This window comes from Gymnoscopelus braueri (genome assembly GCF_963280865.1).
Source record: "Gymnoscopelus braueri genome assembly, chromosome: 10".
In the NCBI taxonomy this organism is placed as follows: Eukaryota; Metazoa; Chordata; class Actinopteri; order Myctophiformes; family Myctophidae; genus Gymnoscopelus; species Gymnoscopelus braueri.
The window spans coordinates 26,194,383-26,211,532 of record NC_137611.1 but is presented as its reverse complement, the minus strand read 5'-3'; the positions used below and the strand labels follow the sequence as shown (position 1 = coordinate 26,211,532).

Below are 17,150 nucleotides of genomic sequence, written 5' to 3'. Positions count from 1 at the left end.
CCGGGACATCCCCCTGCTCTCCTGGCCTGCTGGGCCTACAGAGTCATTCGGCCTCACCAAACACCAGGGGGCGGGAGCCTGCCGGGGGCCTGGCTGGGGGTCCCGCCTGCCTCAGGGCACTTTCTTCCTGATTAGACCCACCCGCACCGCTACCCCCGCTGAGTAACATGTCTCCTTTCTCCCTTAAGCTGCTGGAGGAACCAGCGGTGCTCATCCCCCTGAAAAACCGTTTTGTTTGGTGGGATCTCTGGACTGAATTTGGGCAGGACTTGAGATAAAAGGATTAGCCGATTAACATTAAGACGCTTCTCACTAGTGCTGACAGACGTATCATATTTTTACATCAGGGTGGGGTTGGGGGGTATGGGGCGGCTGGGGAGGTGGCGGGGGTGGTGTTCTCAAGCAGAAAATTATTTAAAGAGGTAAGTGAGGCGTAGTTAACCCCTCAGAGATTGTACCTAGAAATTATCTACACCATGGGCCCCCTCGAGCATGGGAATTACTTACAACACGGTTACTTGTTACTTGGGCAATACACGTTCACATCATGTCTCTCCACGGTAAATGGGACAAACGCGTGTACAGTTATGACTAACAATCAACACTCACACTAAATCTAATGAGGTCAAACATATAATACACCAGAGGACCTAAGGAGTGACTTAAAAGAGATTTACTTACTAACATGAGGGCAGATACTAGTATTTTCCTTAAAGTTAGTAAGTAAACATGTCAGGGCAGAGCTTTCAAATTCTATTAACAGTGTATCATCCTGGACACAAAACAATGTACCATGGAAATGAATAATGGCGTACAAACATTCCCAACATCTGTTTTTCTTTCTCTCCCCACCCATAGGCAGAAGTAAAGCCGAGGAGACAAATCTATCATCAGTTCGGATAGAGTAGAAAAACAGTGCACACCAATTTTTTTCTTCACATCAGAATGATAGAGAAAATAAGCAAGCGTTTAAAAGGGAAGGCAAGCAATTAAAACGTAATTAGAATAGATGGATAGAAGGAGACAGCCCACATGTCTTAGCAAGAAATAAGGCTGTGTGGGCAACTGCCGGCTGAAGGATTGCAAGCCTCCTTTAACAAAGCTTGTGCCTGCCTCACTCAAGATGGAGGGGCGTCCAGTGAAAGAGAGAGTGAGAGTGGGAGGGAGCCCAGGGTTTCCAAGACAGGAGGAACTGAATGGATGGGAGAAGGGAGAGGAAAAGGAGAGAAGAATGGGTGGTTGGAGAAAGAAAGGGGCGGTGGGGTCACTGAGGAGGATTGACAGCCTGTGAGTATGGCTTGACCTGCCGAGTTCGCCTCCAAGTTCTCTCCGTAGGCTTAGAGAAGGGCAAAATAAAGCCCCAGGAATGTTAATTTATTTTCAATTGTCAATGCAGAGACGGGCGAAATAAAGCATGCATACATACATATCAAGTAAGACTGGAACAAAACTAAGCACAAGTCCAAGTGTAAGCTCAAACCCGACAAATGAAATAGAGATGTGTGGATCTGTTGAGCTGAACCTTGCCAACACAATAGTTTGTCTTCCACTCTGTGAATAACTACTAATTTGGAGAGCTTTCTACCAACCCCCATGCCCTACATTCAGCCCCCCCTGCCTTAAAAAAGAGGGAAAGAACACAACATGAGGAGAAGGGGAATTTCAAACACCAGAAGGTGGTTGGATAGTGGGGCTGGAGTGGGGTTCTGGGGCTGAGAAACGGAGACCAGAGTCCTTCCGTCCTCAGTGTACCCCGGTGTTCCCAAGGAACCCGTTTGTCATGACAGTCCTGTCAGGGCTGGACTTTCAACACCATCGGGGACATGATGTCACTTCCTTGGCTCCGCCAGTGATGCAGAGCCCTTGTCATCAACAAGAAGTGACAGCAATGGTGCACTTTCAACCCTGGTCATCAGGAGGGTAGGGGGGGTTGTCTTAGCTCATCACAGAGCAGATAAGCTATTTTTGGATAGGGGCAGGAATGAATGAGGATGATATGGTAACTAAGCACACAGAAACTTCCAAGGTTCATATAAGATGAAATGGTTTTGTTGTACTTTGGCTGTTTATTAGAGGAGGTGGTAAAGCAAGAGTTGAAAGGCTTTACAGTCAACACCTTTCCATTCTGTGATAGTTGTAATTTTCAGATTAACCCATTAAGACCTGAGGCCGATTCTTCTAAATCCTAACAGTTTTCTGAAAAACGTATGTTGTTATATCAGTGGTTCTCAAACTTTTTCATGTCAAGGACCCCCAACAGTATATGCATTTGGCCGCGGAACCCCATCAAAATATGTTGTTTCAGGGACCCCCAGAAGCAAAGATTTTAGTTAAAAATGTTGTTTCAACAAATATATGCATTCAAAGATTTGCAACAAAATGTTCAAGATTTCTCAAAAATAGCAGATCTACAAGCTCATAGAGTGGCACGAAGTTTAACATCTAAAATGACACAGAGATGCGGATCTAATGGGTTAAGTGACTGAAAAGTAAGGTTTCCCCAGAGTTATTTAGCCTATGTGTTGCTATTTTAATTCATTGTAACCACTCATACGCTATATAGTTCACTGGAGTCCCCCAGGGCTCTATATTAGGCCCCCTACTGTTTTCGCTCTACAATAAATAGCTTCGAAAACAGCCAAACTAGCCGAATTACAAGCGTTTGAGAGCTTGTAGATCTGCTATTTTTGCCAAATGCACGCCCCAGAATGCTAGGGTTTAAGTGGTTAAAAACATATTGTCAGACCAGTGCGTCAAAACACACAAGTCCTGTTATGCTATGTGCTCTAGTACCTTTGAGAAAATGTCACAACATGCACGGTTAAGCATGGTAAATAAATAACAGATGTCTCCGTGATGTTTTTTAAGGATAAATATCAGTAACTTAAATTGTTAATGATGTGATGCACCGTACGTGTGCATGGATGGTTCTAAGTGGATCTGAAACCTCTGAGTGAAAAGTCAAAGAACCCTTAAAAGGTGCAAAGTGTTACTGTTTTATAAACAGTGTATAACAGTTGGTGTGTTGCAAGGTTCTTTGCCAAATGATAGAGGCTGTAGATAACATAGAGTGCCAATGGGCAGATGGACATAGTGAAATGGAGAAGGGTGGGCTAGAAGCATAGAAGAGTAAATGGAACAAAGGGCGCTCAGACCTAACAACCAGGTTAGTGTGAAGCAAAACAATGAGAGGTTGAGGTGTAGTCTTGAAAAGAGCTACATAAAGAGGTGGACAAGTAGATAAAATAGAAATGGATGTAAAATGGCTCCTGCCTTATACAAACCAGCAAGTGATGAAGTGAACTCTCTAAACTAAAGGTGACCACACACGCCTTTTGTCCTATATAGACACTATTTCCACGCAGCATTAGCGATAGGGATGGGAAGTTTACCGTTTACACAGACAATAAACCACTATCCGCTTAGGACTAAATAACCAAATATTAAAAATAACTCATATGAAAGTCTGGATAATTTTAATATTGTATCTCATACAATACTAGCAGGGTTACATGCTCGTTCTTCAAAGTGACCGTCGGCAGTTGTCAGACTGGATTTAACACATTGATAATTAGTACAAGCGTTTCATTCTAATGTGGGATGCTTTGAGTTGCCGACATGCGCTGCTAGCAGTGACAGCTGAACTGCCTTTACTCTAATCCAAAGCTGTGATACTAACGTTGACTTTATCCTGTTGGATTCATCCAACGTGCTGCTGGCCTCCACAAAATCTATGATATTAACGTCAAAATAAGCAGCACATTAACAGGAGAACTAATCGCTTCGTATTCTACCGGCTAAACTCAAGATAAGATACATTTGAGTTTTTAAACGAAAAGGCTTTAATCTGAAACCTCTGATAAACCAACTGATAAAGAGACATGTAGAGTGGAAAACATTTCTAGAAAGACAGTTAATTGTGCTCCGGCTTGGATCAATGGAACCAACATAGCATACCGTACATACTTTAAGGTCTTATTTATTGGTATCTATCAATATGATTTTTTAAAAACTTTTTTAAACAATAATATCTTTTTTTCAATGTTAACGTTATATTATCATTACAATCTTAGTGTTTGGGCAATTATTTGGGGGCCCACTTGCAATACCTTCACGGCCCACCAGTGGGCCCTGGCCCATAGGTTGGGAGTCACTGGTGTAAATATGACATCATGGTACATTTAATCAGGTTTAACCATGGTGCAGTTCACTTGTACACAACTATACGCTCACACAAAAAATGCCCAAATGCCCATCCCAACATAACAATAATAATGCGCATAGCATAAATGTGGTAAAGTCGCTAGTCGTAAGTATCTTGGCTCGTTCAGAGAGACAGGGTCAGGGACGGCTGCCTATAAGCCAATCCATGCCGTGGTAGGCTACGACTTTTTTGGCAGTGAAATTCTGGCTCTGTGGTGAAGGTGCTGTAATGATAAACAACCCAAGACCATTATGGTCTGTCACCAATACATAAAAATACAGTTAAGTTCATTGTGTTGACAGAAGAAACTGATACTTTTACGAGATAAATTAAAATGTAAGTGTGGGGAATCAATCACCATCTGCCAGTACCATGAATAATGGCACGTAGATATTATCAATATCATCTCTCCCTTTGGAGAATTGCCAGCCCATTTTGTCCTCTTCTGCAAAGTCAAGACCGGGTCCAAAGTTTTGTTTTCTCTGAAAAAACTTTGACTCTGCACATGCATGTATGTTGGCTGACATAGTTTCATCGCATGGACGATCACTATTTGATCTTTTTCACCTCATACAGTGCGACGTCATGGCAGTATAAGACGGCCAGGATTGTGCAGTGTACAAACAACTTAAGCACTCAATAATTATGACCGTCATTACTGTCATCATCAATACCTCTGTTGCGAACACGATCCATCAACATTAGCACTACCTACTTTGCTGCTAATTTTTGGACCCACCTTGACATTAGCACCACTAAAGATTTAATGTAAAGGCCACATAAAAGTCAAATTCATAATAGCATTCCTGCCGTTGGATTCCTCACTGCTCTAATTTGTAAAAGGTTACTTCGGCTTAACGAGCCCAAATGTATTCTGCAAAATAAAGAAATTTGAACACCAAAACGTCATATTAATTTACCATTATAAGGCTACTTCTACACTAAAATGGTTTTCACTGTAAAGCTACGTTTTTAAATGAAACCATCTCTGTCCACATGTTAGTTAGTTTAGCACCTTGACAGGAGTAATCTGCATTTATACACATGACACTTCGCTTGAGCCGACGACATGGTTGGAATGTTACTGGGAAGTTATTCAAGATGTTTGTTCTTCTTCCGAAATAATTTGTCAAGTGATGGGACTTGACAAATCAATCAGGGCCCTGAGCAGGAAGCAAACATGGCCGCAAACAAGTCTGTTTTCAAACATGGCTGTTTTCTACAAGCTTGTAGATCAGCTATTTTCGAATAGCCTTAGTATAGAGTTAAAGTCGTTAAAATTACTTTAACGCTATGTTAACTAATTTTGCTGGGATACACCCTGGAACCCCCTCAAGGACCACTGTTTGAGAACCACCGGTGTGGATGTTAGCTGCAAAAAAAAACGTCCTAGTGCAGATGTAGCTCTCTTAACTCTGAGCTCAGTAGCTGTCTGTCCTTAGCACGCAAATGAATAGGCTGACCTCAGAGCAGTTGGTTAAGCAGGAGGGTCACCAGATACGGGAACAGAGCAGCTCTGCACTGACGAGCCCAGATTCTTCTTTCAGTCAGTCTCTCTATGGCTTTACTGGAAACCACACTCCTCTACTCCTCCATGCCTTATATACTACAACTCACCCACACACACGTCCCACACACACGCGTTTGTATTACTATACTTAATGTGAGGGCATCAACATTTTAGGACTGCAATTTTATAAATGCCATTTTTACCACTTTTTTCCATTTTTAACCCTAACCCTCAAGTCTGAGTTTAATTACGTGTCGGTGTCATGCGCGACGCGTTGTGAGCTTGTAGACCAGCTATTTTGGGTGTGACAACATTGCACAACTAAGTGTAAATCAAGTCTAACATTTCAATAACCATAAAATAACCATTTTCCTTTAGAGGACCAGGAAAATGGTCCACTCCTCACACAATGTCTATTTCAGAAATTCTAATATACTTGTGGGCACATGCATAGTAATACAGAACACACACACACACACACACACACACACACACACACACACACACACACACACACACACACACACACACACACACACACACACTCACTCACACGTTCAATCACAATTTATAAGGGAAATTGTGGTTGGCTTGGCAACCTCACTCGCCTTTAAATTGACAAGCAGAGTAGGCAGCATGGTGCTTGAGATTCATGTAAACACATTCTGAACACATTTCAAGGACAAGGACCGTTGCCTCCTGCTGATGTGATAGGAAGTCCAAGCCATCAAAATGTGTTGGTAAACAGCAAAATCCAGAGTGTTAACTCAAGAGTGCAAATATAGACCCATAATGGTCAATCTTTGCACTCCCAAGAGTTAAATGAACACACTGAATTTTGCTGTGTATGAGGCAGCAAGCCAAAACGATAAGGCCCAAACCAGAGCAGCCTATTTACAGTATGTCCAGGAATTCAAGAAGCTGCATGTTAGCAGCTTAGCATATTGCACATACTGCAAATACTTTTCAAACGATGATGATCACACACACCAAAATAACAATTATTTTATTTAGTCATTATTTAAGATCCCGAATTGGAGATTTGAAGATGAAATGAGTATTCTGTAAATTACATAAAACGTTTTTTTTTTTTTTTCCAGGTTTTCTTGTTTCGTTTCTTTTTACTTAAGCTGTGACCAGTCCAATTCACATTCAGCTCACTGTCCTGCACTCAGACATGCTTAATATTCAGCCATCTTCATAGGATTCATGCTGCCATAGTATTTTCTAGACCGACACAACTACTATCCAATGGAGTCTGTTAGTTGTGTTCCCTGTCACATTTGGATGTTGTTAGCCTGAGGGATATTAGAGAAGATAGACTTTGGCCCAAATTTTGTTCTGACAATAAACAACATAGCCATATGAAGTAAGCCTATAGATCTTCGTAATTATTTTTGCTGCAAGGCTAAATTCACATTATGAATAGTCTGTCTTGATACCTTGATCCTTTCTGAAAACTATGCAATGCTTTTGCAGAGGCTGGCAGGATGTGAACTGTCTGACTTGCCCCTTTTGACTAGTCAAGCCCAAAAGGAATGACTACATTTCTGCCAAAACCTAATCTGTTTAGCATTACCTATGCATAGACAGCACATCTACTGTACAAAATAGTGCATGTGTTCTCTATTTGCCTTGTATGATTAGAAAATTGCATGCTCTATGCTTTCCTTTAATTGCCATGACTTTTTTTTTGTGGACAAAGAATCACAGTACAAACACTTTTCGTCCCACGAATGAGGCAAATGGTAACTGCAGGTGGTTAAATACACATATGTCACAGACGGGAAAAAAAGGTTAGGCTGACTGAACACCTATGTCTCCACGCAGACAGCGAGCACACGCCCATACAATGAAATCCACCCACGCAAGGCTCACACAATGCATGCATGGCAAACACCATATGGAAAGGTAAACAAAAGGAGTTACTTATTCAGACAACCTGTAAATGGATCTGTTCAATAGCAACCTCGCAAACTCACGAGATGAATGGGGGAGGTATGTGTATTTCATTGGCAATCATAAACCAGGCATCAAGCAGCATTTCCTGTGGGAAACCGGAGCCGGTTGGACTTGTTTTCCCGGTCTTTATGTGCCTCATTTCATTCTCGTTTTCTTGCTATGTTCTCTTAGACAGTCTCGGGTTAAGAGATACTGCCCCTGACGCAGCTGTTCATCGACTCACTTTTATTCTGAAAGATGGAACCGTTTTGGTTAACATCTCTTCATTTTGTAACAGGCTACTCAATTCCCTGGTATTAAAAAAAACAGCTGAAAGCCACATTATTTAAACTAAGGGGCCTTTCTCCCCGTGCAAGGCAAGCTGGAATTGAGCAATTTAGAGTGAAAAAAGTACTTGTCACAGCATAGACTGTATAAAACTTGCCGAAGATTTATTGTTTTTATTATTACCAGCCAAATGTATCAGTGTTGCAGGGAAGCTTCCTCTTTTAACAACAACACCAAATTGTTATGTTCAAATGGAGCTAATTGAGCAATTGCACATAAAATGTGTAATCCATGCATTTTATTGTTAAACTACTGCTACATCACCCGTAGTAATTAAAAGGCGTTTGTCCTGCCCACTTATTTGCAATGCATACCAGTGCATAAAGCCATATAGAATCAATTGGAAAACATGAAGGATTATATAAGTTTTCAAGTCAGGATGATTTTCTTACAAGTATAAGGGCACATATTCTAGTTTACAACTGATGTCACTGGTACCATAAAAATGCATCTCAGTTATGTGAAAAGGTTTAGACAAGCATTCTGTGCCTCCACCAAGTCTGCCATCGACTGTCAATGGAGGAGCTCAAGTTTGTACATCTCCATGAAATCACAGATTATGGTCTTGGTTTTCTAGTTCCTTGAGAAATGTTTGTTCATGTTTACAATTAGTTGGATTGCCCTTTCCCAATAGAATTACAATTTAGATGAATTTTTTTAAATTCAAAAGCCAATGTGCTTTCAGAATAAAATAGGTAAATCTGAATGTATTTGTATTTATGCAATGCACATAACATTCCCATACACAATATTAGTCTTGAACATGAGATTTAAAGTACCTCATTAAACAAACTACAGCAGAAAATATTGGTTCTTTGCCCGACATTTACGTATGTGAATCGTTAAATTGGCTGTTTCTCTTTTGAAAAAGAAGCTGCCTTGAAACTGTGTGCTGCTTCCAAATCCCACACGAAATAACCAAATAAACAGCAACCATGCCACTTCTCAATGCTTCAAACACAGCGCAAAAATAAAGCTTCTGTAGATGCAAAGCTTTTCTCTGCTGCCAAGGTTCTCTTGTGCTGTGGCTTAGCCCAACAGTAGTGTAAAGAATGCACACTTGTCTTTATTTTATTTTCAGCCTGCTGCCTTGAGTTGCTTTTTTTCTCCTCCTCCGGTACATAGGCTAATTCCTCTGGGTGTTTGTGCAGTGTCCCTTAGTTACCGGATAAGAGACCCAGCAGCTCAGAGTAGTTAAAAGCCTGCCCTGTCCCACTCATACGTACAAGATCATCAATAATTCACCCTCATCGGGAAGCATTATCTAACAGCCTGATAAAAATTTAAAGATGGTGGGTGACAACACGGAACCATGAAGAAAGTGCTCCGTAAGAGGACACTCCAGGTGGCAACAATGCTGGCAACAGATGTGTCGAGGCGGAAGTGGGCAATGTCTGACTTCCTCCAGTCCCCGTTGCAAGCACCTCTGAGGCCCGATTTGGCCATTACACATAAAGGACAGATGTCTCGCTGAAGTAAGACACAGCAGAGTGAAAGACGAGTCTCCCTGGTTTTATGCGGAGGCTGTGCTGAGTGGTGCAGAGAGGTGGAAGCATTTGGTAGGCTGTATTATTAACGCCCGGGCTCATTCTCATTGACAGTGAAATCCCTCTAAGCCTAGATCAATTACACCCTGCTCTGCTGTAATTAAAACGTCCTAACAAAGGTCTTAGGAGCACAGGACACACATACCTGCATGTGGGTAATAAACGTACAGCAATCTATGGCTATATGCACACAAAGAAAAACACTGTTAAAAGGGATAGTTCACCCAAATTTTACACAAAGACACAAAGGAGACTCTTTGCGTCTCCTACCGGAACCGATGCTGATCATCAAATTCCTGGCTTAGGAATGCGACAAAAACAAAAAAATAGCCATGAATTAAAGTCTCCATGGGGTGCCTAATCGATAGGAAAAAAGTCATTTTGGGGTGAACTATCCCTTTATGATAAGAGTTAGCCTAGATCACAAATATCTCTTTCATATCATGGCCACTTTCAACCTGGCGTCCCAATTTTCGGCAAGTCATAATAGGTGAAAATCTTTTAACATATTAAAAATAGCAGATCTACAAGCTTACAATCATGTTACACGTTTTGAGCATGTCGATCTGCTATTTTCGCTATAAAAAATGGCATACTGTGTAAAATTAATTTTAGCAGTCATTTTAGCGACACCTCACGCGGCTCCCTTGTCATTACAGCATTTGTCTATCTCTATAGGGATGGTCCAGACATAGGAATTAGAAAGGAATGCTGCAGGGTCGTAGCGCCCGCCCAAGGATATTTTGGAACGCAACAACACGTTGTCAGAAACTGTATTTATTAACGTTAAAATACATAAACAAATGCATTTCCGGTGCCTACGTCATTTTGGCGCAAGTGTTGGGGCAGATGCTCACTAGGGGTGTGCCGATATATCGTCCCGTGATATATCGCGATACGTTTTTGTGACGATATGTATCGTTTTGGGGGAAAAAATATCGTTTTGAAAAAAAGAAAAAAAAAAACTTTTTTCAATAATAATAACCAGGCATGCAAACAGCCCCGAGGTGAAAAGGGTGACAACATGTTTTTTTTCGGGTCAGGTGTCACACTATTGCCCTATTTGGATTCAAAACGGCTATTGTAGCTGAAAAGCTACAAGTTTGCATGTCTGAATAGTGCAAAACAGAAATATTTGTTTGCATTTGCTTCCGCCCCCCCCCCCCCCCCATATATTTTCATAATAAAAAAGTGCCATATATCGTATCGTATCGATATCGTATCAATGTCGTGAGCCCAATATCGTATCGTATCGTTTCATGAAATTAGTATCGGCACACCCCTAATGCTCACAGATAGAGTGTTAATAATAAAAACACATAAGACGTCTATTGTCATTCTGCATTCAGAATAGAACAAAATTCTGTCCAAATAGGCGCATAAGGAGTATGTGCTATGTGGAATGGTTCGTGTGAAAAATATACCAGCGAAAGATTACATCAAAAAATTTGCTTCATTAAAACATTACGCAGTGTAAGCTCACGGATTGAGATGTATGCATCATGTGCACATTCTTTCACTTAAAGCTAACATTTGCAGCAACATACTCAGTATCAGGAGAACGTGTGATAAGCTTGTTAACAAGCACATAAAATGAAATGTGCATGCATACAGCCAAAACATACATTGATGTATTTCTGTATTCCAGAGCCAAAAGCAATTACTTGTTCACTTTAAGCATGTTTAATACTTGACTGTTCTCCTGAGAGCTGACAGGATGCATATGACTCTCCTAATTATGAATCAGGGAGCAATCAGCAATCACAACTCCACTTCAAATATCAAGATCTGATTTGCTCTGCTGATCAACAACAAGCATCCCGGTGTCTCTCTCTCTATCTCTCCCTCTCTCTCTGTTCAACAAACAGGCCATGCAGCATCTCACATTCAGAAGCTTTTTGAAATGGAAGAAATTAGCACCACTGCACAAGAAAGATGGGAAAAGAAGGCTTGTTTGATTTTTGAATGACAACACTTTGTCCTTTTGCTAGGACACCATCTGAATTGTAATACTTCCTTTGTGTTGACTGGCTAAGTATCAAAGAACAAGATTATTATTTTTTAAAGAAGGTTTTATATGATTATTGTTCATTGTTGATTCGTGTATAATTATTGTTATATTACTGTGTTACAAGTTAATAAAGTATCTATTATATTATATATATTAAAATAATAGATAGTCATTCATGTCAGGGTATAATTTAATTCAAAATAAACTCTATCAATCGATAATATTATCAATGTAATTCGGAAAGCTAATTAGATAACATTTTGAAGACAGTCTACGGAAAGGGGAGTATGGCACAGACAGAGAGAGCAAGATGGCTGACTGCAGTGACATGTTGTGAAGGTATGCCTTTCCATTCTAGGTTAGCTAATGGATTCTCTTTTGAATGTGGTTCCCAAAGCGTCTCACCTTATGTGACAGCACCTGCCAATCAAAGCCCAGTGAACATTCAAGGGCTTTGACAATATCTCCTCACCTTGAAAACATAATGGTTCCATCACAAGACACACACCCATGACACTAAATAGGCAGTTAATGGTGGTTACACATGGTAGACAAAGACACGCAAAAGTACATTACAAGTACGTGATTCTGTGTCTTTCCACGGAAATGGCTCTTTGAAATTGGCAATAAAGGCATAATAATACATGAAATGCCAGCAATGCCATAGAAGGTGACATTTAGTTAAGTGTTGGGCGGAAGATGCACTGCGTAAGAATGGACTGTAGTAGTATATGATTGAAGGGGGAAAGTACTCAACACATGTCTGCTCACATACAGTGTGAACAGAGAAATAATCATAAAAACGTATATAATAGGCCTATAGAATTTAATGCACCACAGCCTTTCAACAAGCTGAACCAGTTTCTCAGTAAGCAATTGGAATTATGAACACATTTGAAAGCATTTTACAGATGCATTTAACCTGTCACATCACATGAACAAATACTGGCGATTAAAACATGGGTTTGGTAGGTAGGGTGTGGCAGGATGACTTATTATCTCTTTTTCATGCACAAAGGCATCATGCAAAATATTTGCAGTTGGTCTGTGGTTCTGCCATACAACAACCAGGTAGAGATTTTACAACAGTCTCACCCACAATATGACATAGCATAACTGCATGACGCCATTTAGGACTTTTAGGAACAAGAAAGGGATTTCATCAGCACAAGACAGATGACCTGTCAGATACACCTAATAGCAACGAAAAACCTTTGGCCCTTCGTCTGCACACTTCCTGTGACCTGTGTTATGAGCGAACCAAATAAAGCACACTATCTTTGTATCCCCATGAGATGGAGCGGTGTCCTCATATGCTAATGTCAGCCAGCATTGGTGAAGAAGCTCCGAGGGCGGTCCAGACAACTCACAGGTCAGTGCTAATCTCCTGATATATGGAGACTTAAGACCCGACACTATCCATCACACGAAGCCGACGGCTCGCCAACTGGGAGAGCTCTGCACACACCAAAGGGTTAACAGGGAACCCAAAAGACCTCTGATGATCCATCACTCAAAAACAGCCTCCCTTGATGGGGTGTGCTCTAAAAAACACCAAGGGGGTAGCTTTCTTAGTGGAGGAAAGAGCACTCTGCATCGGGCGTTCTGAGGCGAGAACATATCTAGTCAGTGTGACTGCACTAAGCTCTGGGGCCTCTGTTGATCATTAAACATCCATTTCAAAGCAGTGGGGGAAAGTTAACTGTCATTTTAGAACACAGGAGGAGATGTAAGAGTGGCTGTATCCCTTCAGATTTGTTGCTGAAGATACTGAGACCAAGTACTCATCCAACGGGTTTCCCTAATTCAAAATCATTTGCTACGGTCATTACGTCCATGCATCTCCATAGAGGGAGAGAGAAACAAACACCAAAGCTGTGGCAATTAAGTTGAATACCAATTAAAGCTCTCATCATGATCTCTTTTCATCCATCTTGTTCTTATTCCACCACCTCTCTCACTCTCTCTCTCCCCCTTCCTCTGTCTGTTTGTTTCCAACTTTTGACAGTGAGTGTCTCGAAGCAACAGAATCAGACAGCTGTCAAACCAACCTGCTGTGAGTGAGGATGGCAGGTGAAGCCATCTTTTTTTTTCCTCTTGCTGTTTAAAACTGCAGCACGTCCCCCCCTCTCTTACTACTCCGAAACACTCCGATTCTGTTTGAACAAAAGCAGGGCAAGCTTACTTCATTGTGTGCACCAGGGCATTTTGGGAACCAGTACAACCGTAAAATCCTCAGTGTTCATTTAACTCTGAGAGTGTGCAAATGTAATCAAATGGACTCTCAAGAGTTACAAATTGATAAATTAACACTGAAGATTTTACTGTGTAGGCACATTTTATTACACAGGAGCAGGTTGATCGGGGCCACTGACCCCTACTGTGTCAGGGCTGATGCACCTCTTCCACTGGCATTTACATTCCCTGACTGTGCTCCCCATAGTGAACAGGCCCCCCTCACATCTGACAGACCACTCTCTTTCACTATTAACCTATAGTGATCCTATCTCCACAGAAAGGAGATGCAGCTAAGGTCCAGCAGGCCAAGCCCTAACCGATGACATCCCGGCTTTAAAAATGGGTTTTGTGAAATAGAATAGTCTATTTGTTGCAGTTTTTTTTTTCCCAGTGCACTTTCTTGTTTGTCTTTAGAGCATGAGCATAGAGCGTGTGTGTGTGTGTGTGTGTGTGTGTGTGTGTGTGTGTGTGTGTGTGTGTGTGTGTGTGTGTGTGTGTGTGTGTGTGTGTGTGTGTGTGTGTGTGTGTGTGTGTGCTTATCCATTAAGTTTAAACTGCAATTGCAGTTTGACAAACGATGTGTATCTCTTGTAAAGAAGAGAGAAAAGGAAACTATTAAAACAGTGTTAGCAACACCCATTGCTTCATTTTGTTACAGCCAAACAACAGCTGCAGAGCACAAGGAACACATCTCTGCTAGCGGGGGGAAAGACAACAACCAAAAAAGCAAGAAACCAAGAGTTACTCAAAGAAGCTCTCAAAACGCTTGGAAGCTCAATGCCTTAACATCTCCACTTATTGACATTGACATGTCTGAAAACAAATTAAGTTTTGACATTTTAGATTTTGTTTGCTGTAACCAAACTACCATTCAAACAGTTTCCCATCAGTTTATTTGGTCATTTTGTTGTTGTCATTGACGGAGTGGGTTGCTTTCTCTGTGAAAATACAGATGTAGAGTTCCTATTTGTACTGAACATTTCTGAGGAGATGTTTACAGAATAAATCCTTTTAAATTCCCAAAGTAAACACTTCTCTCAATGTTTTCCAAGATTTCTACATCATGCATGGCTTTTGGTGTTAGATTATGGTCTACAAATGCTCTCAAGCACAACAAAATTCTGTTTCCAACAAAAGCACATAGAAACTCAGTTTCAAAAACAGACATATACATATACACACAATTGACTGCAGAATCCAGCAATCTGCCAGTAGCCAGCACCAGCTCTCTCTCAGGACAGCACTGCTTAGAGGAAGGGGGTTGGTAGAGCTCATGTTCTCCCCATTGAAATGCAGACACTTTGATATGTAAATTGGCAGTTACAAAAACCCGCTAGAATTCACACTAGCATGCATTGAAACCATTTGTGCAATGTGAGATGAGATGACACTTCCTCCCAAGACTGCATGGACAAATGGACCAACCCAGCATGTCTGGGGCTAGTGAGAAATGGGGTGGTGTGTGTGTGTGTGTGTGTGTGTGTGTGTGTGTGTGTGTGTGTGTGTGTGTGTGTGTGTGTGTGTGTGTGTGTGTGTGTGTGTGTGTGTGTGTGTGTGTGTGTGTGTGTGTGTGTGTGTGTGTGTGTGTGTGTGTGTGTGAACTTGCATGAGCCAGTGGATTTGGCAACGTTGTTCAAATTAATTTTCGCTGTGTGTGTGTATGTGTATGTGTGTGTGTGTGTGTGGAGACAACAGAACAGTTGTACCAGTAAATTCCTTCTACCATCCTTATCCTGACATTGAATTAATAAATAATGCCGTGTCCGAATACAGGCCTAACCCTCCTTCTGAATACAACACACACAACATTTTAAAAGTGAATCACACATTGCACAAATAATAGGCCTATGTCTCCTTGTGGGACGGCTAGACATTATTGGACACATTTTTATAATCTAAAATGAGCAGAGGAAGTTGTAACCGGTTAAACAAAATTACTAATCAGAGCCAAAATTGACCTGGCATAAGCCGCTGATTCCGCACCCTGTCTATAAGGTTTATGACTCACCACTGCTCAGATGTTTATGGATATCTATAAAAGTGGTGAGCCTATTTAGCATATAACAAAACTTAATCCCTTTGTGGTTTTTGCTTACTAAGTCACAACAGACAGCCCTTTCTCAAAGTGAGAGTGAGATATGGTTCCTATGCCAATAAAATCTAACTCTCTACACTGTGTGTGTGTGTGTGTGTGTGTGTGTGTGTGTGTGTGTGTGTGTGTGTGTGTGTGTGTGTGTGTGTGTGTGTGTGTGTGTGTGTGTGTGTGTGTGTGTGTGTGTGTGTGTGTGTGTGTGTGATCACCACACATGACTGGTTCTGGTTCAGATCTTTGAATTATAAATGTTCAGTGAAATGATCTTATTTAATATCCACAGAATGGAGCAGTAAATTCAGACTGCCAGTGACATCCAACTAGCTCTGTGTCCTGAATGTGCTCGTGTTGTTTTTGTGAAGGCTGTTTTGAAAGTGTTATATGCCCGTTATACACGTTATACAATAAAACGAATTCCGTTATCAAGCGTTTAAACCCACATTCAAATTTTAATCTCTTCTTCCTATAGTCTTGGATGTTGCATGAGCCTAACTAATGATTTTAAGCAATTTAATTCAAACGCAATTCCTCAATTAGTTTAAGCTCCTTTTCAGTTGGGCCAACTGACGATAGAAATGTAACCTTCCACTATAGCTTTCTCATGGACATAATATAAAGGCTATTTCCACCGCAAAACGCATCTGGATTCTGGATAATAATCCTATAATAAGCTCAAACTTCAGACAATCCGGGGTGTCTCAAAGCCCCGAGTCGATTAGCTTCTGCTCGTGTAGATTATGGCAGCATGCAGCCTTCTGATGAACTGTTATAAACTCATTCAATCGCCATTTGGGCCCAATGTCTTATAGACTGGACTGGGTATCCTTGGAGTTAAATGGACGGCGAGATGTTGTTCGTTCATGGTTTTCGCAATAAGACAGGTTTCGGTGCCTCGCTTGAAAAGCAGTGTTGCCAGGTCTGCTTATCATAAGCGAATTTGCGCTTGTTTTTCCTGTAAAGTCACTTGTAAATATTGGTAGTTTGCGGGTTGCTGGTTTTTTTTGGGCTTGTTTCTTAAGTGTAGATGCTTATGTTGAGTCTTGCTTCCTAATGTTGTTTAAAACAGTGGTTCTAAAATATGTTCATGTCAAGGACCCCCAAATTAAAATGTAAATATCCAAGAACCCCTCATCTGAAAATATTTTGTGCCAGGGAGCCCCATACAAGATGTGTGTTGTTATCTTATTATTCTCCTTTTTTTCCCCCAAGATTCTTTTGAAAATAGAAGATCTACTAGCTCGTTGTGAGCTTGTAGATCT

The 17,150-nt window shown here is 41.1% G+C and overlaps 1 protein-coding gene across 10 annotated transcripts in view; it reads right to left on the bottom strand.

Annotated features, from left to right (window-relative positions):
* adgrl2b.1 (adhesion G protein-coupled receptor L2b, tandem duplicate 1) overlaps positions 1-17,150 on the bottom strand; it is an 88,779-nt gene that overhangs the window by 70,873 nt on the left and 756 nt on the right. The gene's annotated exons all lie outside the window — the stretch shown is intronic.